Raw genomic sequence first — 19,038 nt, forward strand, 5'->3', positions numbered from 1 at the left:
GATGTTGCCACTTGTGCTAGGCAGGAAAAATAGCTCTGAAGCTATTCTGTTATGAATATCCTCTGAAATCCCTCTCTGCTGTCTGCTGTGTGAGCAGTGCTTTTCTCTCCTGAAACCAGTGGCCTTATCACCTTGACCAACAGTGTGTACTTATTTCCTCGTATTTTCCTTGTCTACCCCTTGCCTCTCATCTTACGTTTATGCTGTGAGCTCTGCAGGGCAGGGAGCTCCCCTTCATGCCTGTTTAACTGCAGGAAGAAGACTGGGACAGAGGTACTCTCAAGCTAAATTAATATCCTACAGGCAGACATTTGCTCTTTCTGCTAAGGCGGGATGCATTTTCTTCTGCTGTCTTTCCATGTTATTCATCGTACTCATCCCTATGCACAAAACACTCACCTTATTGCTATAAGGCACGTACTTTTCCTCACACCAACACCTAAAAGAGGCCTACATTTTTATAACAGCTCTCTCATATTCCCAGCTCTACAGGCTTGGCATTTGTTTTGCTGTGTGTATTTTAAGCCCGGAAAGGATGCCTGTAATGAGTTAGACTGACCTTTGCTGCAACCCACACCAAGATAGCAATATTCCACCCGGCTACGCCGAATGTCGTCAAGGCCATGGGGCTGTTGGGAAACATGCTCTGTTTGGTCTGATAAGCCCAGAGAGATAGCTGTTCTCTATTTCTCTTGGCTCCAGTGGGAATTTTCTGCAGCTGTTGTTTAAAAAAAAAAAAAATCCAGACTAGATTTTTAAGTTTCAGCTTTCAGCCCTCTGATCCCAATTATATCTTCACTAGGGACATGAAAGAACTCCTTAAAATCTGATATATTCTACAACTGCAGTCTGGTCACTTTTCAGCTATATCTTTTACTTTCAAGAGTGTAATAAATACCGTAATGAAGATAATAACTAATGATGAAGATAGAACCCATTATTCACAGAAGAGGCAAAACACACCAAGTGAAAAATATATAGAATCAAAAATGACAGCTTCAGCATAGCCTAAGACATTTCATAAGCTGGGACATAATTGCTCTTGATTTCCCTATATTGGCTTTTTATCTCAAAGAAACCAGATGACGAATTGCCTAGTGATTTATCATAACCCACTAGTACATGCTTTTCCTTCCTTCCTCCTCCTCCTCATGCCTTCCTCCTCCTCCTCATGCCTTCCTCCTTTGCCTCTGGATTCTTTCATTTTGGTATTTGTAAGTTTACACAATTTGGAAGGCGCAAACAATGCAGAAGACAAGCCTTTTACACTCGTAGCCAGCTGGCTTCTTTCTTACTATTTATACACTGCAGTTGCACTTGGGGAACTGGGTCGTGTTTGGTGCTAGATAAACCCATTTAAGTAGGTGCTCCTGCTCTGAAAGATTTGCACTGAATAGATGCAGCATCCAAGAGAAAGAGGATAAAGGACAGTGACTCATCTCGAGTCACGGGGGCCAGCAAAGGGCAGGCCTGGGAATGAATTATATCTCAGTGGCGCCTTAGTCACTGCTTTTCACAACAGCTAGTGTCCTTTTTTTAGGACAAAGAGTATTGTGGCTGAGAAATTGTGTGTTCTTTTAACCTGTCAATGGCCACCCATCATGCAGGAGATCAACATATCCTATAAAGTTCATAAAGGACCATTATGGTGGTCTAATACGGTTTAATAATCTTGGAATATGCCTGTATCCCTGGAGAGCTTCATTTTTAATCTAATGGTCAGATCTAGGTTTCCTGGGAAAGAGTGAGGGTGAGATTTCAGCGTTGCTTCTTCTCTTTGCCCCATTGCACCCCGCTTACATTTCTCCATCACAGCACTCAGGACATGAGCACTCTGGATGTGGGGCCCTGGCATTCCCCACCTTCTGCTTTTGATTGCTGCTTGCGGGCAGCTGGAGACAGCTTGCAATGCTGGCAGCATCAGGGTGTGTATTTTTCATCCTCCCTGTGATGGGAACAGAGGTGAGGAGTTCAGCACTCTCCCTTACCTCCACTGACATCGATGCTGACTCAGCCCTGATGGTATTAGCACAATCTTTTAAAAGCAGTTCATCTTATTGCCATGGTGTGCGTTCCCCGAAGGCCGTGGACAAATGTTGAAGTCTGGAAGTGTGTGTGATGTCATGGAAGAAATATGAAACAACAGCTGAACTGCTAGCTGCTACAAGGGCAAATTTTGGTTAATGTTCCCTATTAACTCCTAGCTCCTTCTGTCATCCTGTTATCATGGTAGAGAGAAGCTAGAGGAAATAGCTTTCTCATCTTCTGCTTGAAATTGCCATTTGCCAAGGATTTGCTAGAGGTCTAATTAAAGCAGAATAAATGTATTCTGCATTTCTCACCCAAGAGGGTAGTTTAGATCATAATCAGTGGAATGAATACAGCATGTTTCTGACTGAATTTCCAGTGCTAATGAAAAGGGATACTCTGAATGATGAAGACAAATGTACTTTAAATGAAGAATTAATACTGCTCATAACAGCACAAATATGAGAATCCATATTCTTAGAACAAATGCTGTGGTACTATTAGGCACTTATATGTCTAAATCTCTGTTAGAATCTACAGCTGGAATAGACAAACATTTATGCTGATATTTAGTGCTTAGCACTAATGTGGCTGAAATATATATTTGCCCATAATCATGTCAGAACGCCGCTTTGTGTGCTTTGTGCTGCGGCATTTCCATTTTCAGTCGTAATGTCCCTGAAGCAACTTTTCGTGGGGAAACCCATTCTTCCGTCCAAAGAACAACTGTTCTCAAATCTCTGTGGTGCTCTCCGAAATACAAATAATAACGCTAATAAGGCCCAGAAGCTTCTGGATTGAACAATACAAAACTAGCTTGTGAGAAATGGTTTCTGCACAGGGGACCTTATGTTCTTAAACAAGATGCAGTAAGTGATTTTTGCAAACAAGTACTCACAGAGGCAAACCAAAGGAAACAAATACACATGATTATGAAGGCTATCTGTAAATCTGAGTTGCAAGAATGTCTTTATTTTACAAACAGAAATGAACAAAAAGATGTTCAGGCCTTACCAAGCCTTGCTTGTTCCTGCTCCAGATCACTAAGAGCTGCATGTGCAGTTGACAGCCTCTGGGTTGGATTAGCCCCCCAAATAAGATGCAGGCTTGCATCTGCAGTGTTAAAGATGGATGAAATTTCCCATGCTCTTTCTTGAAGCTCCCCCAGCCTCCCCTTGATCAGGCACTTGGAAGCACATACTTGACATCCCCAGCTCACTCTCTGCTGTTTGCAGACCAAATGGGCATGCAAAGCACATGCCTCTAGTAACATGAAGGAGCACGTCCCAGCCTCTTCTAGGGGAAGCCTATGCCTGCACACATAAAGCTTTCTCATGAAAAAGGCCTGTGAACTCATAAACAGGTTGCCCAGAGAAGCTGTGGCTGCCCCATCCCTGGAGGTGTTCAAGGCCAGGCTGGAGGGGGCTTTGGGCAACCTGGGCTGGTGGGAGGTGTCCCTGCCCATGGCAGGGGGGTTGGAACTAGGTGATATTAAAGACTCTTCCAACACAAACCATTCTATGATTGTACGATCCTCACAACAATGAACTGAACTCAGTTTCAAAACCTAACATATGTTCCTGAAGGCTTTGGTGGAAGAGTGGCGCAGACTGTAAGGTGGCAAGTGGGGGGATTAGGACTCTGACATCAGAAACAGGTTATAAAATCTAGGATATATTTTCTGCCTGTGTATTTCTTTTGCATGGTGATCTGCTGTTACTGTTTAGAAAGTTTAGTAGTGTTGGATTGGCTGGATTGTCAGTTTGAAAGTAACCTGAAAGGCTTCCTCTGTTTAAATCTCATTTTATTGTCATAAATGATTTGGACAGAACATGGAGGTGCAGCGGGCTTCAAGCAAACTTTTGGCTGAATTTAATGATAATTCACCATGACGGACTCTGTTCCATAATTTATCTTAATCTCTCAGTCTATTTTTTAGAAACAAAAATTGCAATCATCTTGTATTATGTCATCCCACAGAAGATAATCTTTTTAAACATTCTCATTAATATCTTACATGTATTCTTCAAGGGTTGCCCCATTGGTGCCTTACAGACTGTATCTGTCTGCATAACCAGGTCCACTTGCTCCATCTAATAAAGCATTAGAATAGTTAGTTTCTACCAGTACATTTTTACAGGCTGTGAATGAACCATTGCTGCTTACTGAAGGAGAAAAGTCGTTGGTGGCATCTTCGTTCCTTGTGATAATGGAGATACTGGCTTACACAGTGAATGGGTGTTCCTTTGTCATAGAGTTTATGTTAACATTCACGGTATCAATTAAAGAACATTTCAGGATCAAATATGTAATAATAACTGGAGGGGCTGAAATAATTGCTAGGGTTGGGTCACAGTGATCCAGCTCCCAAAATACATTTCACAGACTACTGATGTTAAGAAAGGTTTTTTCTTCTTCCTTCAGGTGTCAGAACTCATTTAGGCTTTAGACACTGCCATAAAAGGCAATCAGAGCTTCTTTTCCGATCTCCCAAATCATTTTAACCCAAGTAATATCAACAGAGTCACATCATTTAAAGCCTTCTCCTAGCACCGTACAGCTGCTCAGGCAGTTAATTACAATATGTTCTCAATGAGAAGCTGAATAGGCAGTCACATTTCTGTGCTTCATTAAAATGAGCTTAGCAAAATTAGGCTGATAGGATAATGGGGATACCTTGTGCAGTTTCCACTATTCCCAGCAGCGAGGATTGTGCCAGATGTTGCCCTCGTGTAAATTATATACCTTGTATTTGTTGACTAGGAATAAGTAATATGCATATGCTTTCAGCTTACATCAAGCTGCTAAACAAATTATTTTAAAGCCTTATAAATGAATGCATCTACTTGTGCAAAATCAAAAACAAAAACAGAACAGTATATCTACTATCAAACTTACCATCTAGTGCTCGGAAGAGATAGGAGCTTGAAATATTTTTGTTGGGAAAGTACAGGAAACGAACCACTCCACAAGAACAGGTGGCTTACATGAAATGCATCATTTTTGCATCTTCATAATTACAAGTAAAAATGTTATTTCTAAGTTTATGCAGTTCTCTCTTACCGTAAAGAGTTTTTAAGACTGGAAATTCAGAAGACTTTAATGACATTGATTTGTCTGTTGCTGGTTCATTTGCAGTGGGTCATATCCCCAAAGGTGGCATTTGTCTCTTCTGTCTCTTAGAATAAACAGCATGCAGTTAACTACAGTGTAAAATGACTAGGGGAACAAGCTGCCATTCAGGGAAACCTGTTTTAGGAGAGGAATCGTCTTTGATTAATGAACTACCTGAAAAAAACTAGCCAAATTTGATAGCTAAAAAGGTAGATCCAGGCTAAAGAGGTCCATGTTTTGACCCCATCCACTAACAACCTTTACTTTTTTAACAGAACAATGTCAGATTCAGATCAAAGAAAACATGTTTTCCATTATTATTATTATTATTATTATTATTATTTCAGGCTGTGCCTCTTTGTTCCTGCTTTTCCTCTGCATGGTAACACATGAGGGACTTGGCACTCCCTAGCAGCCTTCTCTTGGCTTAGCACGGAGCTGCATGCAGAACAGGTACAGGAGTGCAGGTTATGCTTTGCCAAGCAGTGTTAGCAGCTTGTCTGAGTGGACAATAAGGGGCCAATGCATGTGGCTCCCATGTGTTGTGTCAACACCAGCAGAGGGGAAGAAAAATGATCTACCCTGTTCCAGAAGAAGGTAGTTTTGGTCCTCATCTCTGGGATTCCTGCAATAAACTAAAGATTATCTAAATTGGAAACTTCCAAGACCCAAACAATGAACAAGGCTATTAATTCTGACTTCAGCTGGCTCATCCATCTTTGGATGTAGCCCACTGAATATTGCAGACCAGCTCTGTTTGCAGAGGGAGCATGTGAGGCATATTCTGCTGGATACCGCATACACTATGCTTACAATTCTGAGAGTCTCATGGACAAATGTCAACTCATAAATTACCCTTCAGTATCTTTTCCTTAATTAACTACACTGCAATGAAAATGACAAATAGGAACCTATTTTGTTTCAGTGGTCAAGGTGGGGGGATAAGGGGGTGGGGGTGGATAGGTGTCCCTTTCTTTCCTTTTAGCAAGAGTTGTATTCTAAAGTGATTGTATTCTAAAGTGAGTAAAGCAGTTGCTAAGAAAAGTAAGATATTCCTGACCCTGTTCATCACAGACATACCTATCATTTCTGATATATGGATAAAATAGGAGGGATTTCTGGTTTTCAAAAAAAATGCTTGTTGTTCTATACCAGTGGGGCATGTACCTTTGTGAATAGAAAACCAGCAATTCCAGTGTGTGCAGTTTTATTGTATTCAGAATTGCTGAAAATAATTAGCTACAATACCAATTTCCCTTCTGGAGCTAAAAAGCAGGTTGAAAGCAATGATGTTATTAAGAATACTTCCAAAGCAGTAAATATAGCTTTCTAATCATGTATAATGGCAGGCTAGACATCTACATTTGACTGAAATAAATAAATGTATCACTGCATATTCCATTTCAGTGAAAATATACATCCATCCATCCTACATGCAGCAAATGTGATGTATAGAAAACACTTTTCAAAACACATAATTCTTTCAGCAATCAGTTCCTAACCTTCACTTTTGGTTCCAAAATATTAAAAACAAAACACTACATAAAATATTGCTGCTGCTCTGTTATGTATCTTGATCTACTAAAAGGCTAGAACACTGTATATATTTTATATAGGTATAAAAACCGCTCTGGATCGAAGCCTACATCCTAGAAACAATGAGACTCACTGATGGGTTAGCTGTTAATTCATTGGTAAGGTACTGGAGATCTTGCTGACATTCAGTACTTGGTCCATATGAAAAATATGAGTCAGCTGTTGTGGCGCTGCATTAACAGCTGGACTATTGCCCTCAGCCCTGAAGCATGCCACTTCCATGCTCCCTGACAGCAAAGCATACGGTCTAATAAGCACCAACGAGGATTAACATTTAATACTCTCTGCTCTTGAGGTAGTTAGTGTTTACCTAATGCCCTGCTGAGTGAAAACTTTATGAGGTGTATGTGTCCAACACTTCCCATACGGAATAAATACAACCATTAATATTCCTCCCGGCACATACTAATTATACCTCATATTTCTAAACTCTGTACCATATAACAACTTTAATGATGATATGTTTTGAGATGAGGTCAGCAAGATAGGGTGGTGGCTAAGGCTGAACAAGTCACAAATTTTGCAAATTTTATTTTCTTTAGGGAACCCCGGTGATACAGACTGACTCACCATAACATCAACTCCGTGTGTTCAGTGCTGTGTGCTGTCTCACATGTCTCGTGGCAGGCAGTGCAAGCCAGAGCTCAGCCTCTTGGGAGGAGATCCAGGTAGCCTGACCCTGCAAAGCATAGCTCCTGCCAATGGCACTCATTCATACTCCCCCCTTACTTTGGGTAAGGAATTTTAAAAAATTTATATACTTTTCAAAAGAAGATTAGACCATCAGATTAAATAATTTGACTCCTGGTATAAAAGTGAACACAAATATTAGATGAAAACCCCTAGTTCCTCACTTCCAGGTGACATCACCTCTCTGCTCACGTTCACTGGTCATCTCCCATCTGCCTACAGGCTGATTTTGACTCAGCATCGCACCTGGGTTCATGGTGAGTTGCCCTTTCCTAATCCATTTTCTTTACCAGGGTATGTAATGATAGGACGGGGGTAACAAATTTAAACTAAAAGAGGGGAGATTTAGATTAGATATAAGGAAAAAATTGTTCACTATCAGTGAGATGAGGCACTGGAACAGGTGCCCAGGGGAGCTGTGGATGCCCCAACCCTGGAGGTGTTCAAGGCTGGGTTGGATGAAGCTTTGAGCAACCTGGGCTGGTGGGAGGTGTCCCTGCCCATGGCAGGGGGTTGGAACTAGATGGTCTTTAAGGTATCTTCCAACCCAAGCCATTCTATGATTCCCAAGGCATGCCTTGTGTTAGATGCTTCCATATGTTTTTTCACATAGTCCTGATTTGTTAAGAGAGCAGGTGTGACTGATTTGGCTCATCAGGGTATGGTATTTCATTGGCTTGGATGTGGTTTACAAAGTTTGTCAGGTGCAGTGCAGATGCACTTATTGGTAAATTTCATCAGGACACCAGGTGGCTGACAAAGGTTTCTTCTAGTGATCAGGTAGCCCATTATTGTAATTTTATAATATGTTTGTGTTTTATATTTTTATAATAATCATAATTTAGTAAGTTACAACTCAAAAGAACTTCACTATGTAATGAAAAAGGTGGTCAGTGAACAGCTTAGGTGTACTGTGATAAGTAGGCTTCACCCTCTTAAATGACATTTAACACTCTCTCCACTTAAAAATAGACCAGGGTGTTAGCTCATATCTCCATGACTTTTCTGAGCTTAGAATTTTTAGATATTGCTTTCCATCTGACAAGGAAGACAGATAAGAAAATGTCTTTATTCAGAAAATCAGCACCAGGCATAGCTTTTCAGCGTGGCTTTATTTCTTTCTCTTTAACACTTTGAAGGTTGTATCACCAGACCTAATAAATAGTAAATCTGTTATGAGAAGACATTTAGTACAGAGAACATTAGCAGCATTGCTACTCCTGGCTTAAAACAAAACAAAAAGCCCTCCAATGATTAGAGCTGTTTTCTTATGTAATTAAACCAACCAGCTCATTAGCATTAACCATACTACACATTCTAATGATCCAATTTATTTTAAACTACAGATATAAGCAGATCTGAGATAGATAAGGCCACCGTATCCTAATTCTAAAATAATTCCTAATTTAAAACAGCCTTCTAGGCAGTTTCTGCCACATCAGACCACGTCCTGTTACAAATGGACTTACTCAGTAGACCAGACCAATTCAACATGAAGGAGTTAGAGAGAGGACTTACAAGTTTTTGACTCAATTCGTTCTTTATGGGCGTTTGCTGAACTTAATTTAAATGTATCTAAGGACTAAAAAGCAAAACTGTTTTGGAAAATGAACTCTTCCCTTTGTGTTACAGATTTGTCTCTCTCCTAAGAGTAGCATCTGGCAGATTGTATGATACGTCACGCTGGAGTGCAGCTCCTGCATATTTAAGAGGCAAGCTGTAATTACAAAGGCAAAGCTTAGAGAATGGTTTCTTTTGAGACAGCACTTTAGTCCCAAACACCAGCCAGATTTCTTGGCCCTCCTTGGCTTTAGTACTTCAGACACATTCCCAGTAGTTTTATAATGCATCCAGAAAGTGACTGTGCTTGCACGATGGTGCAATGAACTGTCGGTGCTTTGAGCCCCAGGACCCCAGCCCAGATGACCTGCAAAAGCTGTGTGTCTACATTAACACAATGCTGGGTCTGACCTGCTTCTGCTTGGAGCCACTCTAAAATGGTCAAGGGGTTTTGGTCAACTCCAAGCTGAGGCAGAACACAGTCGTGTCTTCATAAAGCACATTGTGTAGTGTCACTGGCTGCCACACCAGAGTCTCTCCTTCCAGGCAACTCCAGTGTTTATTGGTGATCTTTGTTAGGAGAGGATTTTGAGTTTAAATCCGATAAGCTTAAGTTATCTTTAAAGAGGAAGGTCATTTGCTGTGATCAGATGAGATGGCAGACACTTGCCTTTCAGAAGAGTTCCATTAAATGAAAAAATAAACCTCTTATTGGTGAGAATACTTGCTCCAGATGCTAAAAATCTACATCCTGGTATTGATTCTGGACACACTCAGTAGACAGATTAATTTAAATGTTTACTGTATCTAATAATTCATTATGTGCATCTGGATGTTTCATAAAGCAATTTACCTTAGGTATAGAAAGATCAAGCAGTAGAGATGCAAACTATATATAACTTCCATGCAAGAGCATCAGAACATGACATTAATCTCCTTTGTAATTTCCTTTGCTCCCACTTTTGTCATACAAGGTGACATCCCCCACAGCAACTGGATGATTTATACTTTGTAGGGCAATTCTTAACTATCTTTAATATTGGTGCAGTAGCTCATCCATCTTCAGGCAAATGATATATGCAAGATTATTTATTCAGGGTAGGCACTGAATCATTAAAAAAAGGCTCATTCCTAATTAAATGCAGCATATCTGTGTTTGCCTCTCTGGTGTCAAGTAAATAATGTGTGTCCATTACGAGAATATGCAACCTCACAAAATAAATGGACTCTGAAGTCTTATGGTGAAATACCACTCGGAAGCAGAATAAGGACTTTAGAAAGAAAACTAAAGGGAACTTAAACTCTTATTTCCACAATGTAGAATTTGATATGAGTACTGTGGCATGATATTAGAAAAGCAGCTTCAACAATATAATCATATCTAATCTATTCTAGTCTAATAGAATGTCAAAGATTTTTATGTGGACTGCATTAAATTTTGTCCTTATCCACATGTTAAAATGTTTATAGAGAATCATTGAATGGTTTGGGTTGGAAGGGACCTTAAAGATCATCTAACTCCAACCCCCCTGCCATGGGCAGGGACACCTCCCACCAGACCAGGTTGCCCAAAGCCCCATCCAGCCTGGCCTTGAACACTTCCAGGGATGGGGCACCCACAGCTTCTCTGGGCACCTGTGCCAGTGCCTCACCACCCTCTGAATAAAGAATTTCTTCCTTGTATCTAATCTAAATCTATCCACTTTTTGTTTAAAGCCATTACTCCTTATCCTGTCGCTACACTCCCTGATATATCATATAAAAATATGTTTTATTAACTTCCTTAGTACCACTGTGCTTATGATAGACTTGAAATTTCCTTGAATATTTGTCCCCACATTGATAAATGCTCTCAACTGTGTCTGCCTTAAGTTTCTGTTTGCTTATTTATGCCTGGGAATGAATGAGGTTGGTCTTTTTGACTACATTTGGGTGAAGAGAAATTATGCAGGATGTGTTGAATCTTATGAGTGGCTGAAAGTCAGGTCAGAGGAGATGTTTCATGCAGTGTGAGGAGTACTGATGACAGACCCAAAAGGCTACTTAAGCTAAAAAAAAATTGAGCCTGGGATTGAAGGTCATTAAAGGAGAATGACTCCTTGAAGAGGAAGGATGTAGACCAAAAGGAAACCTAGTCAAAGACTGACCAAAGTTAGCATAAAAGCTTCTACAGCCCTCAGATGTGTTTGAGTCAACTTCTTACAGGTGGTCCAAACAAGACATTTTTTTCCTCAGCTAAGAAAAGTTTTGAAGCAAAATTAAACTAAGCATGTTTAAGAAAAGAGAAAAGTTCAAAAGCCAGTTGGTAAAAGGATTTGCCAATGAAATTTATTGCTGGGAGTGAACGAAAAGTTTCCTTAAGTGGCCAAAGTTTATTTTCTAGAGCCTATCTGGTTTGATGGCTTTCCAATGAGAAAATCTTGAAATGAAACTCTTGGGGTTGTGTATTATGTGTGAAAAAGGGAAAGGGGGAGTGATGTCTACCATTTCTTGGCTTTAAAATAACAAATGCCTCTTTTACTAACCAAAAACAAACCCTCACCATTGCCAAAGGAAATATTACTAGCTCTTGCTTAGACACTAGGAAACCCGGACACAGAAAAAAATATTTTTCCCTGTTCATAAAATGAAGATCTGAGAATACAGCTCCACAGTGTGACTCCCAAAACACTTTATTCTCAAACACCATAAAATATTTCTTAGGAAACTGTCATAGGGGAAAAAAAAAAAAAAAAACTCTTAGGAAACTGCTGTAGGAAAAAAAAAAAAAGTGAACAGAGAGGAAAAGGCAACAACAACATGAACAGGGAGTCCTGGAGCCTTCTGGAGCTGATAAAGAAACTTATCCTTTGGGAAGAGTCAGAAACCTATTCTAAGACGATGTAGATCAGGGAATGGAGATGTGAAATGTACTTCTGAAGTCTTTGGAAATAGTATTCCCTGTAACATAGGGACATGAGAGAAAAATGATGTGATTCCAGGGGAAGGGATGGGGTGGTGGGAACATGATACTTTCTCCCAGTTAAGCCATGAGGTACTGTTTCATGCAGGTTGGGTAGCATTTTCCGAGGCCAACACTGGAAGGACTTACTGAGGAGCATGCTTCCCTAACTACCTTTTGTTGTGCAGGGCAGCATTGAAAAAAGCCTTGTAAAGTCAGGATACATGGTGTCTGCTGCTTATTGCTCAGCCCAGACCTCTTGGTCATTCACAGAAAGAACCAGACTACTCTGAAGTGACATGTCAAATCCAAATCCATAGTTACCTGCCATTTCGTTGTCTTCTAGACGTTCACAGATATTTCCATTACTTTTCATGCTGTTTTTCTATTTATTACCATGTTCTTATAGCAAGGCTCCCCCACAGTATAACACTCTCAGTACTTCAAATTCCTCTATAGTGACAGCAACAAAGATAGCAGCTGTCATCACCGCTAAGCTCAGGGCTGTCTTGACCATTTTCTTGTTTTCCCATGATTCATTTATTCTCATGACAATAACGTTATCTGTCTCATTTCTGTCCCTGGTGATTGCCTTCCTTGGGGTGAGCTGTCAAGCCTCCTCCAAGCCTTCATTTTGGTAGGCCAACAAGCCAATTAGCTATAGGAGTGCTAGAGTTAAATCTCCATCTACTAAAATCAGCAATGAGACACAGGTGAAGAGAAAGTTTGCAACAGTCTAAGGAATTCTGGGATAGCAATGGAGGGCTGCCAAAACACAGGCTCAAACATGCAGTTTTAAAACGTTTGCCCTTGGTTTTTGGTTAAAATGTTCAATTCAACTTTTCAATTCAAATTCAACTGCCGGCCCAAAATAAACCTATATGCACTGAGAGGAGGTTCTAGTAATTATAAAGGACATTTGGCTACCTCGTGCTGAAATCTAAGAAAATAGAAACCAACAGTCTTAGAAGCCAAGCAAGCCTCAGCTTGGTCTGATACCAAACTCATGGAGAGATTGTTACAACCTTCAGTGTGTTTTGATTGAGAGCAGCCATCATCAATCCCTGCTATGAGGTGAGTAGAGAAGACAAAGACAGTAAGAAGTAAAATTCAACCCACTATACTGAAAAATATGCCCTGGTCATTATTTAAGTGTCAAGTATAGAACAAATTACTGCAAATTTTTTCTTCCATGGGAATTACCCAAATAACTTTTCTCTTTGAGAAGTTGGGGTTCATGTTTTCTGACATTTTCCTTTCTTTTACAGGAATTGCCTCAAATATAAAACGCGTGCCTAAAGAAAGAAAAATCAATCAGAGCATAATAACTTATTCAATAGTATAGGCCAGTGCTGCCAGTGAAAATTGATAAAGGAATAATCAGAGTGCATTAGACCCCATCCTTCCCTGAATTACATGAATGCAGCTTTTGATGTACCAAGAGACAGTTTTGATACTCCAGGTTCTATTAAAAAAGCATGAGTCCAAATCTCCTCCTATATTAATTTTATGCCATGGTTATTTCACACATTATAATGAGATCACTTTGCTTTTACACCAGTGACAGAGACACAAGAAACAACTTCCAGAGAAACTCTCTCTCCCCCTCCTCTCCCTCCCAAGGGGAAAAGCTATAACTTGGATATAATAATTTTCAGAAACAGAGAAACAGGAGTCTTTTCTTTTTTGGAATGATGGTCTATAATACCATAAAGACAAATAGTGGCCACTGAGGAAGGTTCATTTATTACAGTGACAACAAAATACAGACCTGAAATCCTCCCCCAGATTAAAAGAAACAAACAAAACCTAATCAAAATATGTATCCTAACCCGGGTTAAATTAAATTAACTTTTAAAATATAAGAGTAAGGATCTGAAAGGGCAAGTTTCCTCCAGAACTATTTAGCTTTGGTTGTTGCTGTATTTTTGTCTTTTCTTTTTTCTTTACCCTTCATTCACTCTGCATCCTGAAGAAGGTCTCTCTGCTAATAAGGTTACTCATTCAGCCCTTCTCACCTCCTGTAATTTGCCTAAATTACGGAAGGCAAATTAAGCCAGCTCAAAACAGTATTAACAGACTGCTGCTACCATCGTAATTAAATCACAGCAGATGCAAAGGGACAATGGAGATTTGGTTGTAAATATATCAAGTGGTTCTGATGACAGTAATGCATTTTATTAGGGCAAACTATCATCATTTTTATGATCTAATGCACATTTACCCTTTTCTTGCCCTTCAATCACCAGGTAGCACATAAGGTAAATTGGATTCTTGTATGCTAATGTGTTTTTTTCCTAATTAACTGATATTAAGATTATATTTTACATTATATGGTGGTTGCTCTTGCACCCATTCCAGGTGCTGCAAATATGGGAAAATTACTGTTTTCAAGAGGTATTAGTGTCCTGCACTGCTACCTTGCCAACAGCCCCATGGAATGGGCTCCACAGGAAACACATGCACTGAGCTCTGCCTGTCCTTCCCCTGAGCAGCTGTGAATCTCAGTGTCCTGAGACAGAACCCAGGAGGAGTCCTCCTGAGGAAGATGTGTTGGAGTAATGCTGGGACCATGAGGAGCACAGGACAGCATTTTCTCATCTGGGAAGAGGCGTGAACCCAGGTTAGCAGCAATCCCTGGAGATGTGCGTTAATTAACAGTAGGTTGCTGCTTCGTCCAGCCAAAATTTAAAAGCATGGAATAGGACAATTCATGTCCTATTTTTATTTCCCATAAAAAACAGCTACCGGTATTTGCCATCAGCTCTGTGGTTAGAGCTGAGCGTCAAGGAGGGATGGATATGTCACCCTGAAAACTCAAGTGAAGAAGTTGAGGGAGGCAAGGGAAAGAAGTTCCACAGTGAAGATGGTTATAGTTTCACATGAGGCCCTGTGCAAATGGATTTAATGCCACCTTAGACTACATGGACTTGCATACCTTAGGAAAGTGTGTGCTTAGTGCCCTCCTCTTTTGGGGTCTCCTCCAAGGCATCCTTCTCTTACCATGTTTGCAGGCCAGGTGCCGCAGGGTTAGCAGTGGACCTGAGCACTGCTGCAGTCCAAATCCTGACCAGGAGGGAGCACACAATTCAGTGTTTATACCTGCAGCTTACTGTAGGGTTATCATACATAGCTCATCTCTTTGGGTATTTATCAAGTTCCTGCAGTGTGGGTGGCTGACCTTGGAGATATCAGTGTTTTTCTCATTCCCACAGGGCCATGGGGTTTACTCGATGCTGATATCCTTCATTTGATTTCAGCCCCGTTGGCTTTCTTTGACACCTAGTCTACACATCTCTACTAGCTCAAATTTGAGAAGAAAAATCAGCTCAGCAAAAACAAGGCTCTTTTCCTTAGCTTGCAGCATCAATCAAAGCAAACAAGGGGAAAAGAAGTGGAAATGGAGTGTGACATCTGGGGAAAAACTTTCTTTTGATCTCTCTTGATATTGTTGGCTACAGCTAAAGGGGAAAACACAATTCTTTCTTTACTCTCTGGTATGTAAAGTAATTGTTTTGAATAAAGGCAGTAGCTGGATGCCTACATCTAGCAGCCTGTGCTGGGGAACAATGCTCTGATCCTGATGTGGTACTAACCACAGAAGACAGCTTATCTGATGGGAAGACTTAATTAATAAGTTATGTTCATCCAGACTGAATATTAGCTATAAATTGTCCAACAAATCTTAATTATGTCAGAGGGGCTGCAAGATAAGGAAATGATTTAAATAGTGTAGAGACCTCCCATTGCATTCCTCCTCCTATTACAATACTGTATGTGCTGGCTAATTTACCTGTATATCATATCCGTTGACTGGATTAAATACAAAAGACCTAATTTTTACAGTGATAATTATCTCTTCAGTGTTACACATGTAGAGGTAATTAATAATTGCAGTCCAGGAGAAAGACAGCCCTACTGTCTTCTCAGGTTTGATCTGCTGATGTGAAGATCTGAGTGGCTTGTGGTTGTAGAAGAGGTGCACGAAAACATCCTAGATAACAGTACACTTATTATTATAACAACTTTTCCTGTCACTATGTGATAGGAACTGTAATCAGAAGAAGACTTGTGTTGTAATCAGAATGAATAGAGATGATGTTTTGATCATAGGTGATGTCTGAACTCTCAGTTATGAAGTTTAGTGACCTACAAAGCACGTTTTGCTTTTAAGGCCAAATAGCAGCTTTTCCCCTGGACCAGATGATGGCTTTGCCAGCCTAACCTAGGGGCTTAGACAAATAAAAATGCCATTTGCCAGGTTGTTCTTCCCAAACCCTGTACAGTCTCCCCTTACCTCCATATAGTCAGAGAATTCAGATGCATCCATGACTTGGATATTTTTTTTAAACAAAAATGCCAACATTCAACCTTCCAGAGTGTGACAATCCGTACTTCATGCAGGGGATCTCCACATGAAAACTAGAACACAGCAGTGGAAGGTTGCTACCCATGTCTGGAGGAGCGTATCGCACCTTGAAGAGTATGCTACATTCAGGCCTGCCACTCATCTCACTTTCCATGGTGTCTTGGCTGACTAGAAAACCCTATTCCTTCTTACCATATGGTGATCTGAAACTGGTTAATCACGCTGACATTACCCTCCATCTAGACCACGGGACTATATGCTGATTTATGTGCTGTCAATCTGTGGAAATTCCTGTTAATGTAGGACACCACGGTGGCCTCTGCAGTCAGACAGGCTACCTGTCACCGGGTTTCCACTTATCTTCAAGCTGCCCTGTGAAGCTTATTTGTTGTTCTACACAATTTGGGTTAACACAGAACACATGCACAGAGAAGATACTTTTATGTCACTACATATGCAATAATATCTCTAGCTAGTTTCTTCTTCTGTGGCCGAAGCATTATAAAAGAAAAGAAAAGGAAAGAAGGGAGGAGAGGAGAGAAGAAGAGAGGAGAAGAAAGGAAAAGAAGAGAGAAGGAGAGGAGAGGAGAGAAGGAAAGGAAAGGAAAGGAAAAGAATAAAAGTAACAGCAAAAAACGGTGGGATCACGGCACGCATCTGTCTTTAAATCTTGTTAATCTGTCAGGCATTGAAATAAGCATTTTAAAAGCTTTATTATTATTTATTATTTATTATTATTATTTAATTTATTTTTGATTGTGTGGTACAACTTCAAGCAGCAGAAATGGGATATCTTTTAACTGTTCTGAACATTTCAGAACTTGAGCAATAGGTCTTGATCCAAAGTGGTCTATGTCACTAGCAAATAATGAATTAAAACCCGGCATCTAGTTTTGAACTTTGTGCTTGGACAAACTGCAGTGGTCCATGTCAAAATCATACAGTAGAATCCATTTCATCTCCAGTCTCAGATCTCTCCCCCTCTCAGAAAAGGTATTTTTGTTACTGAATTAAAGCAAAATTCACTAGAGTCACCCAGGTGCCCTGAAAAACTGAGAAACAAAGTGATTATTACTAGTTTTTCTACATTAGCAAATTGCTTCTTTTTAAAATATTTCTCAGGAAGGATTATTTATTTATTTTTTTTCCAGGTCCCTAAAATAAACCCAGCAGTTCCATAGCGGGTACTAGTACTTATATTTATGATATGAGAAACCTTATGCAGCAAAAGATTACATCTGTCTATATTTTTTGGCTGTTTTGTGGGAGCTGATGCCAACAGAAATCAAATAGCTAACTTCTGAGAATGCTTCCTTTTGGTTTATTGTCTCATTTTGTTTTATGAATGCAGCCTCCATAGCCTTTTTATTCAGTCTTTCCATGTTGTGGTGCCTGCTTCTCTAGCTATTCATGTCATCATTTACACTATAAAATCCAGGGGTTCTATCCGGCCATAAAAATATCCTCATACAAAATTTGTGAACCTCCACAAAATGAATTTAAAATAAAAACAATAATAAAAAAATTCATGCATTTATAAACAAAGCGGTTAGTGCTTTTTTGTAATGTAAAAAACCAATAATATAAAAGAAACCATAAAAGTGAAAGAGGATAAAATCCCACTCTTGTCTCAGTTGCTAGCCTTCCGTGTAACCAGCAAAGGAACAAATTTCTCCAGCAGAGGAAAACCTCCAGCAGAGGACTGCATGTGCAAGCTTCTGCTCCAGAGAAAGCACTCCTTGAATATAAGGAGGACATTGCAAGAGAGAAAGAATGAGGGAACTGAACTCTTACACCAATTCTTATTCAACATATAATCTCACAGGTCAAAGGGTATGAATGCACACAGGTTTGGGAGGAACAAAGAAGGGGGAAGGAGTAAAATATCATTTTCCCTGAGTAAAATACAAGTACCCTCAATATATGTTTCCTTCCCCTCCTCCCATGAGCACAAATTTCTATCAGATCTTTTCTGAACCTCATTTGATTGCCGGCAGTCCTCCATGCCTTTTCCTCCGGAGGCCTGGCACATATGCACATATTCCTGTTTTTGTTTGCTGTGTCTGTGCCTTCTATTTTTCAAAGCTAATAGGCATGCCTGGTGTTTTCTATTATTTTATATTCCGGAGAAGTTTTTCAGCAAAAACCTTGTGAAAAATTGCAGTACTCAGCTTTAATTCACATTCTGCAGGTCGTCCCATGGAATTACAGGCCTGTGATTTTCTTTATTTGTCCAAACAGAATATGCTCCGTGTAAGGCAGGGATGTCAGATGCACTCAGAGAAAATGGACAATCACAACTTTTAGCCATGGTCTGTAGTCTTCATCTGTAAAGTTTGAGCTTCATATTACACTCAGTAAACAGTCTGTCTTTAAACTAATTATAGACCACTTGCTTATGCAAATTGCAATATCCCAAGTGGAGCATACCATTATAGTAATTGCATTTACAAATGATGTGAGCATGCCTTAGTCTTTTGGGAAACGTTTTTTTCCTCCACCTTCATTAATCTTAAGATTCAATGCTCTGTTGAGACGAAAGGCTTGTTCACACCTCAGGCTCTGCATGACAGCCCTCCATCAATCCATGTTGGAGAGCTGCCCCATGAAGCAGTAGGAGAAGTGGGCACTCAGCGGTGATTCTCCAGATCCAGGTACTGCCCCTGGTGTGGCAGTTCACGTCTGAGTAGTAAGTGAATATAAAATGCCCTCAGGTGAAATGGGAACATTTTACACCTCC

General features: G+C 40.1%; 1 long non-coding RNA gene across 2 annotated transcripts; it reads left to right on the plus strand.

Moving 5' to 3' along the window:
• Window positions 1–7,202: 7,202 nt before the first annotated feature.
• Window positions 7,203–18,208, plus strand: LOC310894484. Of its 2 annotated transcripts, none has more exons than XR_014579948.1 (3): window positions 7,203–8,208; window positions 14,425–14,552; window positions 16,334–18,208. It is a non-coding gene; the product is annotated as an uncharacterized lncRNA (long non-coding RNA). The 2 variants fall into 2 exon arrangements; XR_014579949.1 differs by lacking the exon at window positions 16,334–18,208 and adding an exon at window positions 15,145–16,318.
• Window positions 18,209–19,038: the final 830 nt, after the last annotated feature.

The sequence above is a fragment of the Anser anser genome (assembly GCF_964211835.1).
Source record: "Anser anser genome assembly, chromosome: 2".
Lineage (NCBI taxonomy): Eukaryota > Metazoa > Chordata > Aves > Anseriformes > Anatidae > Anser > Anser anser.